General features: G+C 38.6%; 1 protein-coding gene across 4 annotated transcripts in view; it reads left to right on the forward strand.

Annotated features, from left to right (window-relative positions):
• CDH18 (cadherin 18) overlaps nt 1-22,495 on the forward strand; it is a 520,804-nt gene that overhangs the window by 92,137 nt on the left and 406,172 nt on the right. The gene's annotated exons all lie outside the window — the stretch shown is intronic.

Here is a 22,495-nt window from a genome sequence, read left to right on the forward strand (position 1 = left end):
GGTCACAACTTTAAGTGGCTTAAAGAATTGTCCATATTCAAACTGGCCAGCTGATAGGTTCTACCAGGTCCCAGAGGAAACTGGAAGCACTCCTCAGCAAGGACATCTCTTCCGGGACTATGCTTGCTAACCTATGACATAGGGTTAATAATGTTTTTAATTACTCTGGAAAGTTATACCAAAACTTACCCGGCTTTGCCATGAAGTCAACCCACCCCAAAATAAAAGTGTTTTATGCACTTAAATTTGTGTGACAGGTGCATGTTTTCTTGCACTTTGGAGAAATATGAAACAAATGTTATACAAATATTTGAAAAGGAAATATATTTTTTTCACTGTTAAAAATGGTTATGAGTCCTCAGCACAAAATTTGTATTTTGCTCCTCAGATACTCTGGAATCCTAGAGTTGGAAAGTAGCCTAATTCTCAACATTTTTAGTGAAATATATGAATTTTTTTTTTCTGTTTTCTTTGTTTTTTCAGTCTTAGCACTGAAAATTACACTTATTTTTAACTTTTGCATTGGAAAAGCATATTCAGTCATTTGCATTGTCTTGAGCGCTAGCTCAAGTGACATTTTCTTGTTTTGAAGGTTTGGATCTAAATGCAATGCATTTTCTTCGTAACCGCAGTAGGTTAACATTGGATGCACACCTCACCTAGGAAAACTGTTCTTTTACTCATGTGTCATTGCTTCTTTTTATAGGTTTTGCTCTGCTTTTTGTCTGCAATCCAAGAAAGGATTTCTGTCAGCATCTCAGCATGTATTTAAATGCCTTCATAACTGGCACTGCTACGTACTCTGTTTGCACAAGCATTTTCTGTATAATGATAACATACTTGGTGTGAATTTTACTTCAATCATAAGAATCCTGTATGTTCTGTTTGCTTTACCAGATGCTTCTTGGAGGTTTTAGCTTTGAATGGATATCTAAATTTCAACTCAGTAAGTTCTCCTTTGTGGGAATTTTCTCTTAAAAATCTTGAATCTTAGGCTTTGCCTTAGTTTTCAATTAATGTATTCAGAAAGACCCTGAAAGTGTGCAGCACTTCTGACATCTCCGAGTCTATTTTGCTTCTCTAAATCAAGTAGAAAAAAAGTATTACGACCTTCCAGTTCCATCACTGTTTATTAATAAGTGAAATAATTCAAAAAATTCAAAACAACTTTCCATGAAGAAAGACATTCTTAAATGAATGTCATTACTGACTTGTCAGCTTGTTTTGCTGGAGGCATCAATCTTCAGGGTGGTTCAGAATGTCCCTGAGAAAGGGAGAACCTAATGCGGTTTTTTTTTATTTTCAGTGCTGGGTTATTCTAAATAGAGATGGCAACATTTTTTCAGAATGGGTGAAGAGAAACTAAATAGCTGGACTAAGAAGACCTTAACTGTGAGCTAGGTATAGTACATAGACATTGAAAATGTGGGGTTCAGTTTCAATTTAAGAATGCATGAATCAAACCATGTCTCATGTTACAGCATAGCTGAGTAGCAGAGACTATCTGGAACACAGCCACACAACTAAAGTGATCAATAATGGCAATTAACAACAAGTGGTTTATGACAATTTGAAATGTTGTTTCACTTTGTGGAAATGAAATTAAATTGATCTTGTTCTGCCTTTTACTTCACCTTGCCTAGTTTTAACTTTCTTGTAAATGGTTCACAGCAAGAGAGAATTGTCTCTAAGCTAACTTGTCCTCCCAATAATTTTATTACCTTATTTATTTTAGTGCTCCAACTGCTTTCATAAACTGTCAGTTATTTTCTACTCTATTTGGTGCTCCTTATTTATCCAGAGATTTACATGATATTTCTTTTCGGTCTCTACATATAATCTGATGGTTCAAATTTTTATGTTCACTACACCTGCAATTAAATGTGCCTTTCTTGTACCTTATATCTTATTTCAAATCTCTGCAAGAATTACTATGTCAGGTTTATCTACATGATACAGAATAAAAGAAAATAAATTGGAAAAAATATAGTAATTTAGATTAATTAATTATTCCAAGAAGAAACATAATTAAGGTCTTTGCAATGAAAATGCCCTGCAATATTTCAAACTTGACACTTCAGATTAGGAACTCTTTAGCTCATCTCAATGCCAAGAGCAGTTAAGGAAATAGTCTTTCGGGCAGGCACAAGGCATTCCCAACAGGTCTCCTTGGCTCAAAGGCAGACCAGGAAAGCAGGCTGCAGGAAAAAAGAAGGAGACTCTTCACACTCTTAATCTGTCACAGATTTTATTTTTTGTTTTTTTGTAAAACCAGGTGCTTTTAGGTTTCTTCTGAAGAACCTTATAGCATGCTTCTGATAGTATACAGGTAAATGGAGAGGCTGGGTACAGGAGGTACAACTGGTTTTCAGTTCAGCTGTTAATAAATTTAATGACACAATTGCTTTTCGGTTTTGCAAACTCAGTGAATGGAGTCTTGGATACATCTCTGAGATTTGTTTCATTTGATATTGCCCTAAGAGAATAGCTGTCCACTGGATATATCTTCAGTTTTTTTCCTAAAATAGTTTCTCATTATCATTATTATAGATTTCATGACAAGTTAGTTGTAGCTGACAAGTCACAGATTACAAAGATGAATTGCTGATAACTGTGGTATTGGGTTTTGTTGATGGGGAATATATTCAGATTTGGGAGCACTAGGGATCACTGTGAAATGTAGTCTCTTTTGAGAGATCTGTGCAACACATAATCTGTAAATGCAGGAGTATTTCTGGTTTTCTTGCTTCTGCATATGGAAGACATCTCATTGTGTAAGGCGATCCAAAATTAGCTGGGCTCTGTTGTGTGTGTTTGTTCTTCACAGAAAGGGTGATAGGGCATTGGAATGGGCTGTGCAGGGAGATGGTGGAGTCACCGTCCCTGGAGATGTTTAAGAAAAGACTGGATGGGCTACTCAGTGCCATGGTCTGGCTGACAATGTGGTGTTAGTTCATAGGTTGGACTTGATGATCTCAAAGGTCATTTCCAACCTTGTTAATTCTGTGATGCTGTGAAAGAATAAGCTCTGCATTTTGTCTAATGTAAGTAGAATCAGTCTTCGGTAGGTATCAAGTTTAATAGGAAAGTAAGTTTATTTGATTTGGCAAGTTGTCCTGTGTTCTTCCCTGACATTTATGTGCTGCTTTTGTGTAGGGTTTAGGTTTGGGTTGGGTTTTTTGCTTGGTTTGGTTTGGTTTTTTTAGTAATAACTCATTAACGATCTGTCAGGTCAAAGAGATTGCACAGGATTTTTGTGTTGCCAAAATTACTCCAGTAAGTGCTTGAAATGTTTTACTTTACATTGTTGGCTGATGATGCTAAACACTCCGTGGTTGTCAGTATATTATCAAATTTCAGTGTCATACAAGATTTTATAACAACTAGGACTTCAGTACTCAAGTTTCAAGTTTTTAAACTTTTTTGTGATGATTTAATATCAATATAGTGCACTCTTTGATATGCTTAACTTCAAATTATGTTATCAACAGACTTCTACAGTTATTTTTACTCCAGACTTTTTGGTTTTATTTCATGAACTACATGCAGTCTTCTTTATTTTTTCTTCTGTCCATATCCAACTTATAATTAAAATTAGTATTTGTAAACACTAATTGTGTCTTTTAATCTCTTCCAGGGTTTAGTATTCTCCTTTCTGCACTAATACTTTACCTAAACTTTAAAAATTTTAAAGGCTTGTAAATTTTTCCTTTTATTAAATTTTTAAATCAAGTCAGGTTTTATAGTGTTAAATCAGGAAATCGACCTGGCAATTCAACTCATCTTCCATTCTTACATTTTCAGGGGAAAACACAGGATAAACTTGCTCATTCTGAACTTTTGAAATTTTCCATTGTATATTCAATTCTAAACTGTTGTTGTGATGCCATTATTCAAGTCTGCATTTAATCCAGTGATGATACCATGAGACATTCCTATTCTTTAATCTCTCCTGATGATTTCTTCCTTTCTTCTCTGTTTTGTGAGTCAATCTACTCATTCACATTACTACTGAATGAACTCAATTGGGATTAAGTTATGGGAGTTAAGATGACAGCTTTCCCCTTCACTTAAAAGGCAGATTAGAGAAAACATTGCCTTATCAATTTTAGAGCAAATTTTGTGTCTGATTTATCATGTGTATCACACATAATTCCGCTACTTCAGCTTAAATGGTAGAGAACCATAGGCAGCACTCTAAAATCCATATTGAGACAGGAAAAAGAAATGCAGTCACACTGGTTAACATCAGTTTAAACTGATCAAATACTTGTGATAAAATGCATTGCAACAAATTATTTTCCCGATACTACAGATCTCTAGGTAGTACCTTTCATACCAAAGGATCCCAAAACTGTCACATAAAGGTGTTACTTTAGCAGAGGGAAAATATAATGATGTAATTTTTTAAACCACTAAATAATGTATAGTAATAAATAATAATTCAGGAGCTGATTATGATTTTCATGTCTAATTAAAAGTTTAATAATTTTATTCCAGAGATGTTTTTAATCCAAACACTTGTATTGGTGTTGAGTATCTTACTGTAAGGTTACATGATGGTTACTTGAAAGAGAAGTGAACAGGCAATGCCTTCATAGCCCCTTACATAATAAGAATTTGCAGAGTTTGGACATAGACGTTTTACTATCCAGTTTAGAAACAGACACTTCATCTAAACTTAGACTTTGCTGTCACATTGGTACAACACTTGTAGAGACCATAGATGGTAAATATATAGGTTCCTCTCTGAAGAGTTTTATAGAACTACAGTATGGATTTTCAGCTGCACTGTATGAAGAATCCCAGGCAAGAACGACAAAGGTGTTTTTGAGGAGGAAGAGAAGTCTAAAGGGTGCTGGATGGTGGATGAGAGTTTCACATACTGGAAAGAAATCAGTCGTCATAAAGACTTTAGCTGATGCAGTATTTCCTTTGTAAAGAATGAGAATTATCTTGTAAGTGGCTTCTTTATATTCACTCAAGGGAAAAAATTATATTAAATGCAGTACATGCATCCACTTTGTTTGTTTAACTGAATGAAAATGAAGTGGTTAACACTGAGAAGTGATGGCTTCCATGTGAGCATCCTGGCACTTGGGAAGGTTTCCAATGCAACTTCTATTCACTTGGCCTCCTGTACCAGACCTGAACTTCCCATTAGCAATGGTTATCGGGAGCACCATTTATAAAAAATGGTCTCCTTGGGCAAATAAAAGCTATGCAGTGAATAAACTGAAGACACTGAAGTGTTTCCTGGTGTGATATAATATGTAGGAAATGCAGCCACCATGTACATTAAAACCTATTGTATATAAAACCCTGTGTATGTAGGTCAATAAACTGCTTTTGCTTTCTTTTTCCTTTTTTGTTTTGGAACTAGGAACACAGACTTAATACATTTGATAAAGTTGTTATAGAGGCAGAAGCATTCAAAATGCCCCATATTTTAAAGTTCATGTTGATGCACGGAAGAGAATAAACAGTGCAATTTCAGGAGGATTGCTAGCCGGTTGCAAGCCTTGCGAGCCACAGCTTACGGCACCAGCAATCAGTTGGCTTCTCTACAGCTTCATGCCAGAAAGGCCCAAGAGATTTTCCATTCTGATGTCTGTAGTGGAAAGTAGAAGCTAAGACAGTCTGAAAGGAGCACTGTGGGTGACACAGAATTTGATGCCTGCAGCATTCTCCCTAGGCTTTAAAAGAAGACATGCTGCACAGATGAAACCAGGTGAAGACCTCTGGGGACCTTGTGTGTGCTGATGAAGCTGCTGCCTCAGCAGCTGTGAAGCAGCTGCAGCTCTATATAAGGAAAGATCAGGCAGTAGATGTGCATGGTTACAGCACGAGCATGATCCTCCAGATCGCTCTGCAGTTGTAGAGATGCGTTAGCATTTTTCTCTGTGAAAATGCAACGGATGTTTTCTGAAATATTTTAAAATAAATAGTATTAAAATTGATGCCACATTTGAATTTAATTTGTCTAATTGTACATGCAATTCAACGATGGTAGTTCCCACTGAAGACAGCTTGAGTTTCTAACGTGAGGACAGTATCAGTACTGTGGGACAATCTTCTTATCCCATTTTCTAATAATTTTCATAGCTACAGTTTAGTTTTTAAATTCTTTTGCTTATAATACTCTGTGCTGATATATTTGACTGCTTGCTACACGAAGGGGCTGTTTTCTGTGAATGTAGCAGTGAATTGATCATTTGCAAAGTAAGATAATGAGTAGTCATCGAAATCTTACCAAATAGACAAAGAAATATATAATTTAAAAAGGAAGTTTCAAGTTAACATAAAACTTTAAAAAATACAGTTATAACTACAACTGACCTGAAACTCCTTAAGGTAATTGTCATAGCCAGCATGGTAACAAATGAGGAAAAGCATGATGTCTCATTACTTTCAGTGCAGTTTAAATGAAATAGTGTTATTAAATGATAATTTGTAAAAATTTAGTTAGCTATACATTATTGATTTTAATATAAACGGTTTCTCTCTTAAAAGCATGCACTGTTTTATCATATATTCTTATAAAGATAGCACAAGCTAACAAAAGAAAAACCCTGGGTTTGTTTCCTTCTAAACCTGAGCCTTCAAAAGCAGAGAAGGGAGTCTGGGCTTGACCTGCTTTCCTTTCTCCTTACCAACAGCTTTGTTTTATGAAAAACAAGGTAACCAGACCCTTCTCCAGGACACCAGGGAGGAGATAATGTGGAAAATAGTAGTGAGGTTTCTTCTCTTTACATTTTATGGAAGTTCAGTGTAGAGTTACTCAGGTTGCTTTTTACTCTATGAGTAGTTAAACAATATTTAGTGTCATTTTAGTTTACTGAGTCTTTATATCTAATCAGTACTAGTTTTGATTTACCTAATCAGGTTTGCATCATGTGACCTGAACAGTATATGGATTCTCATTTAAGAAATGAGCCCTTCTCCTTTTTTCTTCTTTTACAGGACTGTAATCTTTCAGCTGCACTTACTAACAAAAGCAGTATTGCAAATACTCTTTTGTCTGAAGGTTAGCTTACCAAAGGTTACAGGACTTTTTTTTTTTTTTCCCAGTTATTAATATTTTATGGCAGCCTAATTAAAGATCAATAAACCTTCTCATTAACAGCATTTAATAGTGTAATAACAACAATGTGGAAAAGTATTGGTTTGTTGGGGTTTTTTTACCTCTGTAGTATAGAAAAATATATTACATACCAAACAATGTGATCCCTGAAATTACAACATTCTCTTTTGACATGATTGTAGCATTGAAATCAGTGTTAAGAATCTCATTGAACTGAAAGAAAGGAGACCTTACTGCAGAAATCCATTTTCAACCCATAGTGCCAAAATGAAGTTTTTCCTTTCTTCATATGAGCCATTGACTGTATTAGCACTTCTTCATGTTTTGGTTTTGTTGGGTTTTCTTCCGTATGCCATTCTAATGAGTTGTTCTATCTAGTGTTTTAATGAATTCATGACAATTCTTTTTGGTGCTACAAGAACTTGTAAGAACTATAAAGCAAATGTTTGCAACTAGGTAACTGAAAATGAAGCCATATTTTTGTGTTCATGAAGCCATATTGTAGAGCAAACTTAACATTTTCTTGACACTGAGCAAGGATATATAATGGTAATTTTATTTTAAAGAGATTTTTTCTTTTAGAATGATTGGTAATTGCTTAGTCAGCAAACACTATTTTATGTTAAAATATGGAGGGCAGCCAGTTTGTGTTTTTCAATTCACAGGCACTAAACTATTGTCCTTCCATGGTAAAACAAAGGAAAGATCATACTCTTTCCAATAGAAAGGAACCTCTAGTCTTCCACAGTCTTCAGCAGTTTAGTCACTTCAGCTTCACTATATGGGTGAATTATATAAGTAATTTATTCACAAGGGACTCATGTCCACTCATATTACTTGCCTAATTTCTTATGGCCTGCTGGCATTACTATTAAAGTGAGCATTATATGAGCAAGGAGTGTTCACTCAGACTCTCATTACTACAATTTACTACTGGTAAAAACTGGGTTGCAGTTTATCCACCTGCCTACTGAAAACAGCTGCTGCTCCTGGGCACTTGTACAAAGCAGAATTTTCTGGTAACTATATCAAAACAATTTCCATTCTTTTTTGCATAGAAATATACAGTGATCATAACACCAAGAAAGGAGGAAAAACAGAGATAGGGGCAAAGAGAAAATCAATCTCTTGACTCTCTTCTGTAAATAAGCTGGTGTCACACTATTTAGTCAGTCTAGCACAAAACAGTTTAGCTATATAATGAAAAATGTTCTTGAGAACAGTGCTTTGCTTTATGAATAACACCAAGCCTCATCACATTTTTAGCTATTCCTTTTCTTCTGTATACAGTCCAATTCCTAAGATTCCTTTCTTTTTCTCTTAAGAGCTTTTCATAGGGAAAATTTTTGCTAGGCTTCATATTAAATGACAAAATAATTATAATTAGTGTATTGTTCAGAACTAGGGGGTGGATGCTTGGTTTTGTTGTTGTTTTATTGTTTGTTGTTTGTTTAATAAGGAATCTAGATCTATGATCTTTCAGGACACAATTCTTGGTATTTTCTAAAACCTGAATATTTCCATGTACATGGAAATACATAGATTCAGGTGACGTAAAACATGCATAAATATATTTTGTAATTTATGTCATGAACATTTGTCAGCTACTAAAAGTCTTTATATTACAGTGTGAGAGATTGTGACCAAAAACTATAAAGTCCAGATCAACTAAGATTTTTAAGAAGGCTCTGCTATACTTGTTCAGAGAATGTGTTTGCTAGAAGATATATTGATTCTGCTTTCTGATACGAATTTGCATCTGAAACATTTTAAATGACATAAGTTTGACGGGCAAATATTCACCGCATTCAACTTTTGTCTCTTTTGTCCTTGAGCAAGCGCTGCAGGTGTTTATTGCTGTTCCTTTCTAGTTGAGGTGAATATTGATTTTAGATATAAAATTAAGTACAATTTTTTGTAGCATACAGCTAAGTAATATAGTAATGAAAATTAATCAGAGCCTGCTTTGCCATTACTCATAACTAACAATTTTAGCAGGAACATTTCATTGCCATATTAAAATAAAAGCATCATAATTGACCAAATGTTTGGTTTCCCCAAGTAATTTAATCCTGCAGTAGCAGAAGGTTTTGAATAGAACAGTGATGTAATGCTTGTATAGTATCCCTTTTGAAGAGCTTTTATCAAGTTTGTTTAGGGTTGTGAGGGCATGCAAAATGGAGAAACAATTGTTGACAGGTGTCCCCAAGAAAACATACCTGTCATGTTACCAATCTAGGTACCTCTGTAGTCTGTGTAGTTTTGTGGATTAAGTGTCGTAATTCTCGAGACATTTCATACCTGGACAAAACCAAGAATGGTTCTGGCATATAGATAGTATGAAATGCAAGTAAACTCTTGGGGATATATGCCAGAAATGGAGATAGGATTTGCAGAGGAGTTGTAAGGTAGTTCTTCAGGTTTTTTATTTGTTCTGATGCAAGAATATAAAACTGAAGATAAAACAATGAAAGAACATTGAAAGTCTGTCGTAGAAAGAAGACTAATATATTTTCCTGGTCATATAATTCTCCAGGTATGATATTCCAGTTCTCTTACAGTAACTCTTAAATATGTTGCTTGCACTTATCATTGAAACTGCATTTCATTAAAAAAGTCCTGATTTTTGAGACTGGGTTAATGAAAAATACAAGTCCCAATAGAAGTCCTTGAGGTAGTGTAGTAGGAATTTTTCTCTAACCTTAATTTTCACTGCTAGCCCATTATTCTCCATTTACCAGTTTCTTACTGGTTTTAAAATTCTTGCACTAGTACATATATTCTTCCATTTAAGGAGAAACTTCTAATACCATTTTATCACACTGATTACCAAAATCTAGATAGGTGAGATGAATTGTATTTTTTCCACTTAAAAAATTAATTGCCTTATCAAAGGAAGCTATCAGGATAAAAAAAACAGAATCTACTTTTGTTTTATTAGTGAAGTATTTCTTTCAGAATTCTGGAATGGGAAAAGGAGAACCTTGATAATTTTAGTATTCATTTCATCTTGCAAAGTTCCTGCTAGTTCCTCTTACTTATAGCAGTCTGCTTCATTAATTGCATTCAAACAGACCAGGTGCAATCTAGTTTTGGGAACACATAGATGGCTTTTAATTGGTACTCTGCTGCCATTATTGATGGGGCTCAAGTTTTTTCCCTGAATCTTTTTACTTGTATTTCAGCTGCAAAATTTATTGCTGTTTTTGAAAGTGCTTACATTAGACCTGTGGTTTCTGATGCCAGAGATAAGATTTTTTTCAAATTTGTTATGCAGTTAAGCTTTAGTTCATTTAGCATCTCTCTCCACAGGTACTTAATTGTTGCTTGAGATCACAGAAACACGGAATCATTAGAGTTGGAAGGCACCTCTGGAGATCATCTAGTCCAAACCCTCTGCTAAGGCAGGGTCACTTTGAGCAGGTGACACAGGAACACGTCCTGGTGGGTTTGGAATATCTCGAGAGAGGGAGACTCCACAACCTCTCTGGGCAATATGGCAGTACTCTGCCACCCTCAGTGTAAAGAAGTTCCTCCTCAAGTTTAGGGGGAACTTTTTGTGTTTTAGTTTATGGTCATTACTCCTTGTCCTGTCACTGGGGACCACTGAAAAAGTCTGGAACCATCCTATTGACACCCACTTTTGACATATTTGTATGTGTTGATGAGATGTAAGAATGGTGGACTTAGAGACTGAGACTATGTTCTTTACAGTGTCCCTCACAATGTTAGTCCCTTCAAACTGTCAAGGCAGTTGTGGAATTATTTTCTATAATCAAGTCTTCCTTAGTGTTCTCTTCAAAGCCATTTATAAAAATTTTCCTATTGATTCAGTGACTTACAGGTAAATAAAATTTTAGCTGGTGTTTTCTGAGATGAAGGTGATGCCATGAAGATTTTTGCCTTTTCTTTTATACCCCTGTTGTACCTTTTTGCAACTTCTGTGTTCCTAGTGCCTTTTGCTTACATTCTTAGACTTGTTTGTCAAGCTAAGAGACTAAACATTTTAGAAGCTTCGTAGCTAGGGATCAGTGTGCCCCAGACCCCAAGGTCCTCTCCAGAACACATTCTGTAAACCAAGATAGAACCATCCAGGGGAAAGCTCCTTGGGGAGGGGGGCTCACTTGAGCCTCTCACTGGGGAATCTTTGATAGATATGCTAATTAGTAAAACCTATAATGTTATACCCAAACTTTTGGGGCGAGCATTTTGCGGGGTGCCTCTCGATGCATATGACCTGGACGTGTACACCTAAGGATCCTTAAAATAAATACCAAGGTAAAATCCCTTTTCCCCTTCTAACCATGTATGACTCTTGATTTTAAGACCAGAAAAAGGCATCAGTTGCTGGCGACCATGAAAGGACCCTAAAGACCTTGAAAATCACAGTCTTGAGTTGGAACACATCTTGCTTTGCCCCTCTCTTTGCCAGCAAATTACAGAGGGGCCGGAGCAACAATCTAAGACTGTGATTAGGACTTTAGGGCCCAGCACAGAAAGGCATCAAAGGAACTTTGTGATGTATTTCAAGAAATTCCATTTCCTGGTAAAGGTTAGTGTTAATTTACTGGGAAAATTTCGGGTAACTGTGTTGATTTTTAGTGTACCCATTAAAACTAAAAAATCAAGTCTAAAGCTATCCTAGTGAGCTTACTAGTGCTGGGCCTGATGCTTGGGACCTACTTGCTTTGGCAAGATGACCTTTTGCAGCTGTCTCAGCCTCCAGAGTGCGTGGCTGCATTGGTGTGGGGCTGCACCGCTTCCTACACAATGCAGGAGGAAGACTTGGGGAGAATACTCAGTCATCCAAAGAAAAAGTGTCCCAGGGAGGGTTTCAAGAATTCAGCTACCAGTAAAACCGCCTCTTTTTCCTTCTGAAGTTGCTTTGATTAACTTGATTCTTCTGTCCATATGAACTGTTCCGAATTTCCTAATCAATATTTCCACATGATCTCTTCTTATTTTATAGTAATTATTTATATTTGGTTTTCCTTTTCTTATTTCTTATTCAATAACTACGCTGTAGTAACATTACCATTTCACCATGTTTTTTAATTGCTATTCTTGTTTTTCTCTTTCCTCTTTTTCTTCCCCTGAGTGTGTGTCTTGCACTAATATTTAAAGCATCTATATTATATTGTCTAAGTTGCTGGCATAAACATCTCGACATTATCTGCTTTTTCTCTTGACAATATCTTTTTTCTTAGAGATTCACTTCAATAGTTTCCCTAAGTGTACTAGTGGCCTAAATCCCTCTTTTAGTACTAGCAATTTGCTCTTCACTGCTGGCAGTTAATCCAGTTCTAGACCAGCATCTTTTCCCATTAAGCTTGTTAAACTTCCTTTCTTCTTCTAGTGATTAAAATTTGATATTCATATCATTTCAGATTCTGGCAAAATTTGTATCTGTATTTGTTGATTTAATGTTCTTACTACTTACACCTGTTTCAATCCTTGATGGAATTTGCATCTGGAAAAGTCCTCTTTTTGTGATTGCTTTCTGATTTTTTGATGAATTTTAGATATTCTCCTGTAGATGATATTTTGCTTCTTTATTATACTGTGTGCCTCATGTTTATAGAAAGTACTAGAATTTCACCAAAGTTCACTTCTATTTTTTTAGCTTCTTCTTTAGGTAAGCATATTGATCTTTGATTTCAGAGGTGCACAGAATCACAAAATCATTAAGGTTGGAAAAGGCTGCCAAGATCATCAAATCCAACCTTTGACTGATCAGCACCTTGTCAACTAGACCAAAACACTAAGTGCCATGTCCAATCATTTCTTTAACACTCCCAGGGTGGTGACTCCACCACCTCCCTGGGCAGTTCATTCCAATGCTTAACAACCCTTTCCATGAAGAAATTCCTCCTGATTTCTAAGCTGGACCTCCGCTCCTGGTGCAACTTGAGTCTGTGTCCTCTCTTCCTGTCTCTAGTTGTGTGGGAGAAGAAGCTGACGCCCACCTTGCAAGGGAGCAATTAGGTCCCCCCTGAACCTCCATTTTTCCAGGCTAAACAACCCCAGCTCCCTCCCTCACTCCTCATATCACTTACTCTCTAGACACATTAGTCACTTATGTAAAATACTTGCCTATTTTGTAGTTATGTTATCACAGTGTTACAAAATATTAATATACTGTTGTTGGTTGTATTATTTGACTGTGTTTATATTCCAGTTTAAAGCACCTTTTTTGCTTGCTTAATACACTTACAATTTATAGGATTATTTAATGGTCCTAGACTTTTTTTTAATATCTTTACACATTCCTAGTAGATAAGGTGCCCTTCTGCTCTCTGGATTTACTGTGCAGATTGTCCAATTGCTACCTTTTAAACAGGACCTACTTTTTTGGGAACTGCTGTGAATCTGTCAACATCTCCCTTCTGAGTCTGTGTAAATGATTGTAAGGGATGTTCTTTTACAGTATTCTTGACCTGTGTTGGAATCTCTTTTTTTTCCAACGTCTCTAGGATAATTTCTTCCTTTCTTCTCCTCAGTTCTCAGATTCTTATCTTAAATAACACTATGATAAAGTTATTATAATCATATCTGGTATGTAATCTCAGGTTCAATTCCTAAATAATATTCATCAGGTTTCCACCAAAAGAGAATGTATGTATTGTAGACATTCACAAAGTCTGTTCTAACTTTTGCCATTTCCTCCATTTTAAGGGCTGTTTTTTTCTGTCACTCAGTCTCCTTTCTCTTATAAGTCTTCTAAAAACAACAATAAAAACAAACAAAACAACAGTAACAACGTATCCAGATATTCCAGCAAGTTTTCTGAGCACTACTGTTTTGACCTATTCTGATTGTCAAGTTGTCAAATGCTCTGCACCATTTCTTCACTATTTAAGATGTCAAGCAGACTGTATTGCCCACATAAAAGAATTATCTTGAAGGAGATTTAAAGGTAATGCATGTAGAAATCCATTAGAGTTTTTGCTTTAGTAAGTCTTTAACACTGAGGATTTGTAAGATGTCAGTAGATGCTTTGTAAGAAAAGTTAATGCTAGAGAGTTACTGAGAATTCCTTCTTATACCCTGCAGATAGAGCAGCTTATACTGGCCTGTTCAGATTTCAACTCTGAAAGAAAGAAAGGCCTATATAAATGAGATCTGAGTTCTAATGTTGACTTAATAGATGACTCACTTCTGAGACAGTAGAAACAAAAGCCTTAGCAAAGAATTAAATGTAGCTGTCAATAACTTCTCTTTTTTTTATGTACTGACTTTTTCATAGTTTCACATAATACAGAATTGAAACCAGAAGCATTTGAAATGTTTTGTGATATTAGTCAGAAGGTGACACTTCTGCTTTGTATCAAATCTCCTAATATGAACTTATATTTAAACATAAAACTTCTGAATCATCTGCTGCTGAATCCAAGTTCACCCCAGATCTAATGCTGAGCATGCTAACATCCTCTTTTGAGTCAGGCATCTACACAGAATCGTAGAGTTATTAAGGCTGGAAAAGACCCCTAAAATCATTGAGTCATATTATTAACCTGGCACTACTTTGTTCACCATTAAACCATCTCCCCAAGTGCCACATACACACATCTTTTGAACACTTCCAGGGATGGTGATTCCACTGCTTCCTGGGCAGCCTGTTCCTGCAAGGGCTTGCCCTGACCAACCTTTCAGTGAATAAATTTTTCCTAATATCTAACCTAAACCTCCCCTGGTGCAACTTGAGGCAATTTTCTCCAGATCCATCTGCAAAGCCTTCCTACCCTTGAGCAGATCAACACTTCTGCCCGACTTGGTGTCATCTGCAAACTGAGGGTGCACTCAATCTCCTTGTTCAGAGCATCAATAAAGATATTAAACCGGTCTGAGTACAGAGCCCTGGGGAACATCACCTGTGATCAAGCACCAGCTGGATGTAACTCCATTCACCACCTCTCTCTCCTCCCAGACATCCAGCCAGCTTTTTGCCCAGTGATGAGTGCACCTGGCCAAGCCACAAGTAGCCAGTTTCATAGAATCACAGAATGGGACAGGCTGGAAGGGACCACAGTGTGCCATGGGATACAACCTTCCTGCTCAAGCAGTGTGATCCTAGAGCACATTGCATGGGATTGTGCCCAGACAGTTCTTGAGGATCTCCAGTGAGGGAGACACCAGAACCTCTCTGTGCAATCTGCTCCTGTGTGCAGTCATCTGTACAATAAAGAAGCTTTTCTTCTTATTCCAGTGGAACTTCCTGTACATCAGTTTCTGCCTCTTGTCCTATTGCCTTGCCCCACTGAGCAGACCCTAGCTGTTAACGATCCGGTTTAAACCCAGAAAAGCAAAGCTAGCTAAGTCTCTGTGTGTAAACCGGAAAGAACTTAGAAGGTTCAAAATATTCCCAAATGAGACTAAAAGCAAATGAGATTAAATGTTGATGCCAAAAAATGGATGTATTTTATTTAAGTAAAAGAGGCAAAGAAGAGGGAAGAGAAAAGAAAGAGAGAAAGAAATGGAAAAATAAGTGTGCGTGGGGGGTGGGGGAACAGGGAGAGGTGACAGGGGTTAGGTGGAAGCATATCACCCATCCGAGGGTCCCAACGACGTCTCGTTGCTCCCCTCCATCCGGTCTGCTGGTGGCGAGGGTCCCCCATCACCACCATGGCCACGCTGCCACACGCCACATGCCGCCACGCACTGCCACGTGCCACACCACCACATGCCAAAGAGTACAGAATCCCGTGGATTAATATACGCTGTGGGCCAGGTGGGAACGCCCACATGTCTCCCTTGCAGGGGCCAGCTTGACACTGTCCCTTGCAACACTGAGGGTCTGTTGCATCATCTCTGGTGCAGGGTCCGGGGACCCCTTTGAGGGGGGCGCCTGTGATGGGCCATGTCACCCCCTTCTGCTGTGGATAAGCTTCCTCCCCCCTGGTGAGGACCCCTCAGCTGGGCTCCTCTGCACAGTGGAGGATGGGCAGTCACAGCACCTCTGACCACAGGCTTTTCCAAGATACCCAGAGCCTCTCCTCCCTCCACCCTTTGGTGCGAGGGGGTCTGTGGGAGCCTGGCAGCTGATAGCCCTGGGGCTGTGGTCTCCACCCTTGGAGGTGTTAAGCCTGTGCTCAGTGAATGTCCCCAGCCCTGAGTTGTTACTTTATCTTATCTTCATCAGTGAGCAGTGTCAGGCCTCAGTCAGGGCCCCATTCAGGGTGCAGTAGTCTTCTCTGCAGCTTTTGTAATACAGTTTTAAAAGTCCTTCAAGAAAATATTTAATTCATAAATTATATTTCAGTCTCTGACACTAGCTCTGTCCTCTTGACGCCCTTCCTTCAGACACTTACAGACGTGTGAGGTCCACTCTCAGTTTTCTCTTTGTGAGGTTGAACAGGCGCAACACCCTCAGCCTTTCCTCATAACAGACATGTTCCAGTCTCTTAATCATCTTCACAGCCCCCTGCAGGACCTGCTCCAGGAGCCCCATGTCTGGCTGGTATTGAGGAGCCCAGAACAGGGCACAGCATTCCAGATGTGGCCTCACCAGGTCTGAGCAGAGGGGCAGGATCCACTCCCTTGACCTGCAGGCAATGCTATTCCTAATTCACCCCAGGATACCTTTGTCCTTCTTGGCCATAAGGACACACTGGTGGTTCATGGACAGTTTGCTGTCCATCAGGACTATCAGGTCCTTCTCCGCAGAGCTGCTCTGCAGCAGTTCATCCCCCAGCCTGTCCTGGTCCATGGGATTATTCTTCCCCAGGTGCAGGATCCTGCATTAGCTTTTGTTGAACTTCAGACAGTTCTTCTCTGTCCATATTTCAACTTGTCAAGGTCATTCTGAAGGGCTCCACAGGACCTTGGAGTATTGGCCATTCCTCCCAGATTTGTTTTGAGGGAGAATGCTGTGGGAGATAATTTCAAAGGCTTTACTAAAGTTCAAGTACACAACATGCTTCAGTTTAGGCATGTCTGTCTATGCTCTAGTGAATATGGAAGCATTTCCTTAAAATCACAGCGGCAATCACGTGAACTTACATGATCAAAACTTAAGAGTCCTGATTTCCACTTGCGCTTTGTCTAATACAAACAGGATAAAAGTTCTCCACATGAAAGTTACTGGCAATTTTCCCATCCAGTTTCATGGAATTCAGAATTCAGCCATAAAATTTCATTTAAAAAGGAAAATGAATATATTTACAGCTTTATTATTATCCCTAATAAGGAAATACAGACAAAGAGACAATATGTGGTCTAGTATATGTGTGCATTTTATTTGCATTAATATCAATGAAATTTGGAGGTCATGTAGTCCAGTGTGTTTCTCAAATCACTTGGTTGACAGCAGATGGCTGAGCCCATCAAAAAAAGGGGTCTTAAAAAATGTTGGGGGTGGAGACTGCACAGGCTCTGTGAAGTGGTAATGGCTTGTTATTTGACTAATGGCAATGACAGCACTGCATTACAGGGCCATGTGGTTAGAGGTGAAACTCACTAAGGCTAAATAAGCTTAACAGACTGAAATGTGCAATTGGAATTTGCTACATACTTTTTTTATGACCTTGGTTTATTAGCAATTTTTGAATACACCATATGCTGTTGTTTGATGAGGAATTTTGCAAAACAATGACAGTTGCTTTGCTTGTGAGAGGTAAGAGTTGAGGCAAGTTTTCTTTGAAAGTCTGGTAGGTGTTTTGAGAACAACAAAAAAAACCTTTTGTGTGTTCCTTAGTATTAATCTCAGTTACTTTGAGAATAATGTTAAATAATCCTGGAATATGAGTTCTCTGTAATTAAGCTGTCTTCTCCAGATAAGTATTCCCTTTAATATTAAGAACTCTAGAAGAAAAAATATCTTCAAATATGTAGCACTTCAAGGCAAATGAGGAGGGAGGAGCTACAAAGTCTACAGTTGCATACATCCTCTTGGGTCATCAGTTGTTTTGTGTATGCTACTGAACTCTGAAATATCTAAGATAGTCCTACTGTATCCCATACTCTCTAAAGGTCAAGCACAGCTCACCCTAAAGCTGGAGATTTACATTCTTCACCAGGTTTGGGCAGGCAGAGTGGAGAGCTGGCAGTAGGACTCAGCATATTATTCAGTTGAGTAATCAAGGGGACATTAGTCTGGGAAAGCATACTTGCTGTGTTAATGTCCCTTAGTTGGTTTTTGATTGGTTTTGGGGTTGGTTTTTTTAGGTTTTTGTTGGGGTTTTGGTTTTTTTTCTATGATCTCAGAATGTTTTTCCCTTTGAGTATTTCACTGCCATTTTTTAATCTCCTCTAGAGAGTCTGTGACACTCTGCCTCCTAGAGTCATCCTCTAAAAGGCATAGATATTTTTCTAGTGATTTCATTTCACTGCTCTTGGCATACTCAGGACTCATCTCAAATCTGGTTTGAAAACATCACAGCATAGCTGAGTGGGATTTAGCTGCCTTAATGTCATGTTAGATGTCTTATGATATTTACTCATGGCCAGAAGACCACTTCAAAAGGTCAACTATAGAATCTAGTTTTATATCTGACTGTCCCATTTGGATGTCATTAGGCACCTATATTTAGCCAGTCTCACCTACAACGTGTTCTGACTCTGATTGTCTGTCTAAAAGAAGTTGGTGGCTGACCACTAATGTGCATTTATCCTTTGAACCAAAACTCTGATTTCCAATGTACCAAGAGCTTTTTTTCTGTTATGATACTTTTCAGTATTTATAGTGCATATTAGGCTTATTTAATATGCTATTGAGCAGAACACTTCCAAACCCAGAAAAAAAATGAACTCTTTCAGATCAGTCTAATTACCAGTCTAATACCAGGTAGTTAATTGCATATCACATCAAGAAGAAAGAATTGGTCGTGAATTCCCAAAAATAGTGTATAGGATTAAGAAAAACTCTTGGACAAATTTGGGATCTTAAGAAAACACACTAATAGAAGTAAATAAGTAAATACATCATAATCGCTGAATGTATGGTGTTCCACTCCCTGTGAATCCTGTAGCTTAGAGGAAACATGTTACAGTGGGGATACTGCAACACGTGTATCAGACAACGAGGCCCATGGAAAAGAAATATATGGACTGATTCTTGGTAGATATTTTCAGAGAGATGTTTATTTTCTCAGCCGCATGGCTGAGGATGCCGAGGAACTGCTCAATCACGGGACTCGAGGGTCCTTGCCCGCACAGGGGAACACAAAACAACCAATGGGGAACGAGGTTGACCTCGGGGGCTAGGGAAACCCCGTGTCTCCCCCTCAGGGCCCCTCTCCCAGGACCACATGGCGAGGGGGGAGGAACCCCAACATTTCACCCATTTATTTTTAACAAAAAGAGATTTAAAACTTAACATTGAAAACAACTGGATAAACATGAGATAACAAGGACAGTTTCAAAACAAAACAAAACAAGCCATCCTCCTGAGTCTTTAAATGTCCAAACAAATTCTCTGGAACATCTTAAGGTTGACAGAAGGGAGACAGGACTCTCTGAGCATGCTTTGTGGGGAAACTGAGGCAGGAGAGGTTTTCTTCTATATGTACCTGTTGGAACTCTAAACAAAAATAGTTAATTTCTTCCCTCCCCCTTTTCATCCCCGGCTTGGCATTGGAAAGGGATTTTTGGGGAAACAATTGGAAAAAGCATGGTTTTGTGAGGGAAACCGTGGGTGAAGAAATGGATTGGGAATACACTGGGGGTAATAGGATATAGAGTAAAAGGGAAAGGTGGGTTTAGGAAAGGGAGACTGTAAGGACTGTTTATAATGGAGATACTGTCTAACATGATTTTTAGCATATATACTGCCTTTCACAAAAACACCATCAGGCCCAGTGACCTCTGCTGCTTGTAACCCTTTTCTACCTTGCACAATTTTGAACTCTACTACTTCTCCATCTCCTAAGCTTGGGAGGTATTTTTCAGGGTTATTCTTTTTAATAGCAGTTCTGTGAACAAATATGTCTTCCTGGTTGTCACATCTTGTTGTAAAACCATAATTTTGTTTAACATTATACCATTTTACTATTCCTAAAACCTTAGCTATGATGATTTTTTCCCTTTTCCAAGTGGTTGCTGTTTTCTGTCGCGCTGCATTTTTGCTTTCTTTTTCTCTTTCGTTTGCTCCCATGTTGGAACTGCCAGGGCTGCTGGGGCCGTCAGAGCTGCTCGTGTCTGCACGCTCTTACCGGGGTCGCATTCGGGGCTGCGTGGGCTGGGCCAGGCCACACCGCTCAGCTCCCCACGTGCCGCCGCCTCCTCTGGTCGCAGCTGTGCTGCCGCTGCCTGGTGCCGCACCCACGTCTCGGCCGGGCCCCGGATCGACGACCCCCCCACACCCTGCTCCAGCGTGTGTTTCAGCTGGGTGCGGCTCCGCTCCGCAGCCATTGCCGCCGGCTGCCACCTGCGTGCTGCTCCTCTCACAGGGCTCGCTCTACCATGCACTGCACGGGGACAGGCGGGCATCGCTGGGTCGCGCCACTCCCGCCGTGCCTCACTGCACTGCCGACACTGCAGCTTGCGTCGCTCTGCCCGTGCACAGGAACTGCCTTGCTGCTGCTCGCAGAGCGCTCGGTCCACATGGCCGAGGTCACACGGTCCCTGAGCCAGGCTTCCTTTTGCCAGGACACAGCTGACATTGTTCAACAGTCTCAGTAACTAAATAATACTCACGAAAATAGTCTTCCATCAGCATATATTTTGACTCAGAAATTAACTGTGTCCAAACAGTGTCCCAAAAGTCTTTGGTAAGAATCAAGTCCCAAGAAACATAGAAAAAGTTCTTAAATAACCATGAAAGGAAATGTTTCAGTTCTTTTTGAGCTTGAATTAAGCTAAAATTTACAAATCATTGTTCAAGAATCTTTTCAAGTTTAAGATAAGTGTCCATATGTGGCTCTGAGAGCCAAGAGTCTTTCCACAGTTCCTCCATAGTTTCGAGATGGAACAGCAAAACGAAAACAAGAAGAGAAATCCAGAGTTTACTCACAAATCAGTCGCTGTCCTTAGGGATCGGGGATCGCTTTGCTCGCAGTTCCCTACCATTTTTTACAGTGCAGATACTGCAACACATGTATCAGACAATGAGGCCCGTGGAAAAGAAATATATGGACTGATTCTTGATAGATGTTTTCAGAGATGTTTATTTCTCCAGCCACATGGCTGAGGATGCCGAGGAAACTGCCGCAATCATGGTACCCGAGGGTCCTTGCCCGCGCAGGGGAACGCAAAACAACCAATGGGGAACGAGGTTGACCAGGGGCTAGGGAGACCCCGTGCCTCCCCCTCAGGGCCCCTGTTCCAGGACGACATGGCAAGGGGGGAGGAACCCCAACAGAAACAAGCTCTAAGCCAATTAATAATGACAACAGCAATTGATGATTAGTATGGCAATAATTATATTAATATCAATATTAATAATAATATTATTCATATATTATTTGCTTAAAATCACAGTGGCAATCACATGAATTTAATATATTATTAATAATAATATAATTACTTCTACATATCTCAGTGTTTCAACAGAGCCTTAATACTCATAGGATCAAGCATACGAAGAACAACTCATCTGTCATTCTTAATAGAATTATAATTCATAAAGATACCAATAACAGTTCCTGTAAGATTAATCCTAGACAGAGATCAATTATCCCAGTGGAATATTAAAAGCAATATTAGGGGGGAGATCAGTGGAAATAAGACAGAAAAAGTTAGCAAAGGTGAAAGCAGAGAATTTAGCAATGAAGAAATTTACACATTCTGAAGAAAAGAGTGTGGAAAAAACCCAGATAGGACTGTGAATCTTATAGTACTTTAAAAGGAAAACCTCATCCAAACTGATACTTTTTCTGTTGTATGGAAGGATTACAGGCCCACGTGCAATTAAGCCATGTCACTGATGACACATTTCAGTTGTAACCAAGAATCAGGAGCCTTGTTCTGAGACAGATGACACTTTATTTATAAATGGCTTACACTGTGGAATGTAGGTACTATTGGTTTTCTAGCTGTTACTATTCATAGTTTCTCTGGGATGACTACAGATCTCTGATACTTTACAGTTATATTACAAGGTGGCAAATGAAGGGCAGTAAAAATGATATTATTGTGGAGCCATTTCTGCAGCTTCTGGTGATACTTTGACCCAAGCACTTGTTCACAGACTTCAGGGTATATTTGAGAACTTGTTTGTCAGTAGCAAGGTTTCTTGACTTGAAAAATGATATCTTTGTGGGGCATAACAAAACACCTGCATGTGAAACTGAGGGTTAGGCTTGCCTGTGGTTTTCCTATTTCTTATAAATGATTCATGAGTATTTTAAAACAAGCAGTGCATTTTAATAAAGCTAACAAAGCTTCTTGGTAAAGGATGTTCATATATTTTACTGGTAGAATTTACAGATCAGTGAGTAATTCTTTGTCTCACATGCTTTTTTAAAACTAACTGGT

Source organism: Corvus brachyrhynchos, unplaced genomic scaffold (assembly GCF_000691975.1).
Source record: "Corvus brachyrhynchos isolate BGI_N302 unplaced genomic scaffold, ASM69197v1 scaffold23, whole genome shotgun sequence".
NCBI classification, from domain to species: Eukaryota; Metazoa; Chordata; class Aves; order Passeriformes; family Corvidae; genus Corvus; species Corvus brachyrhynchos.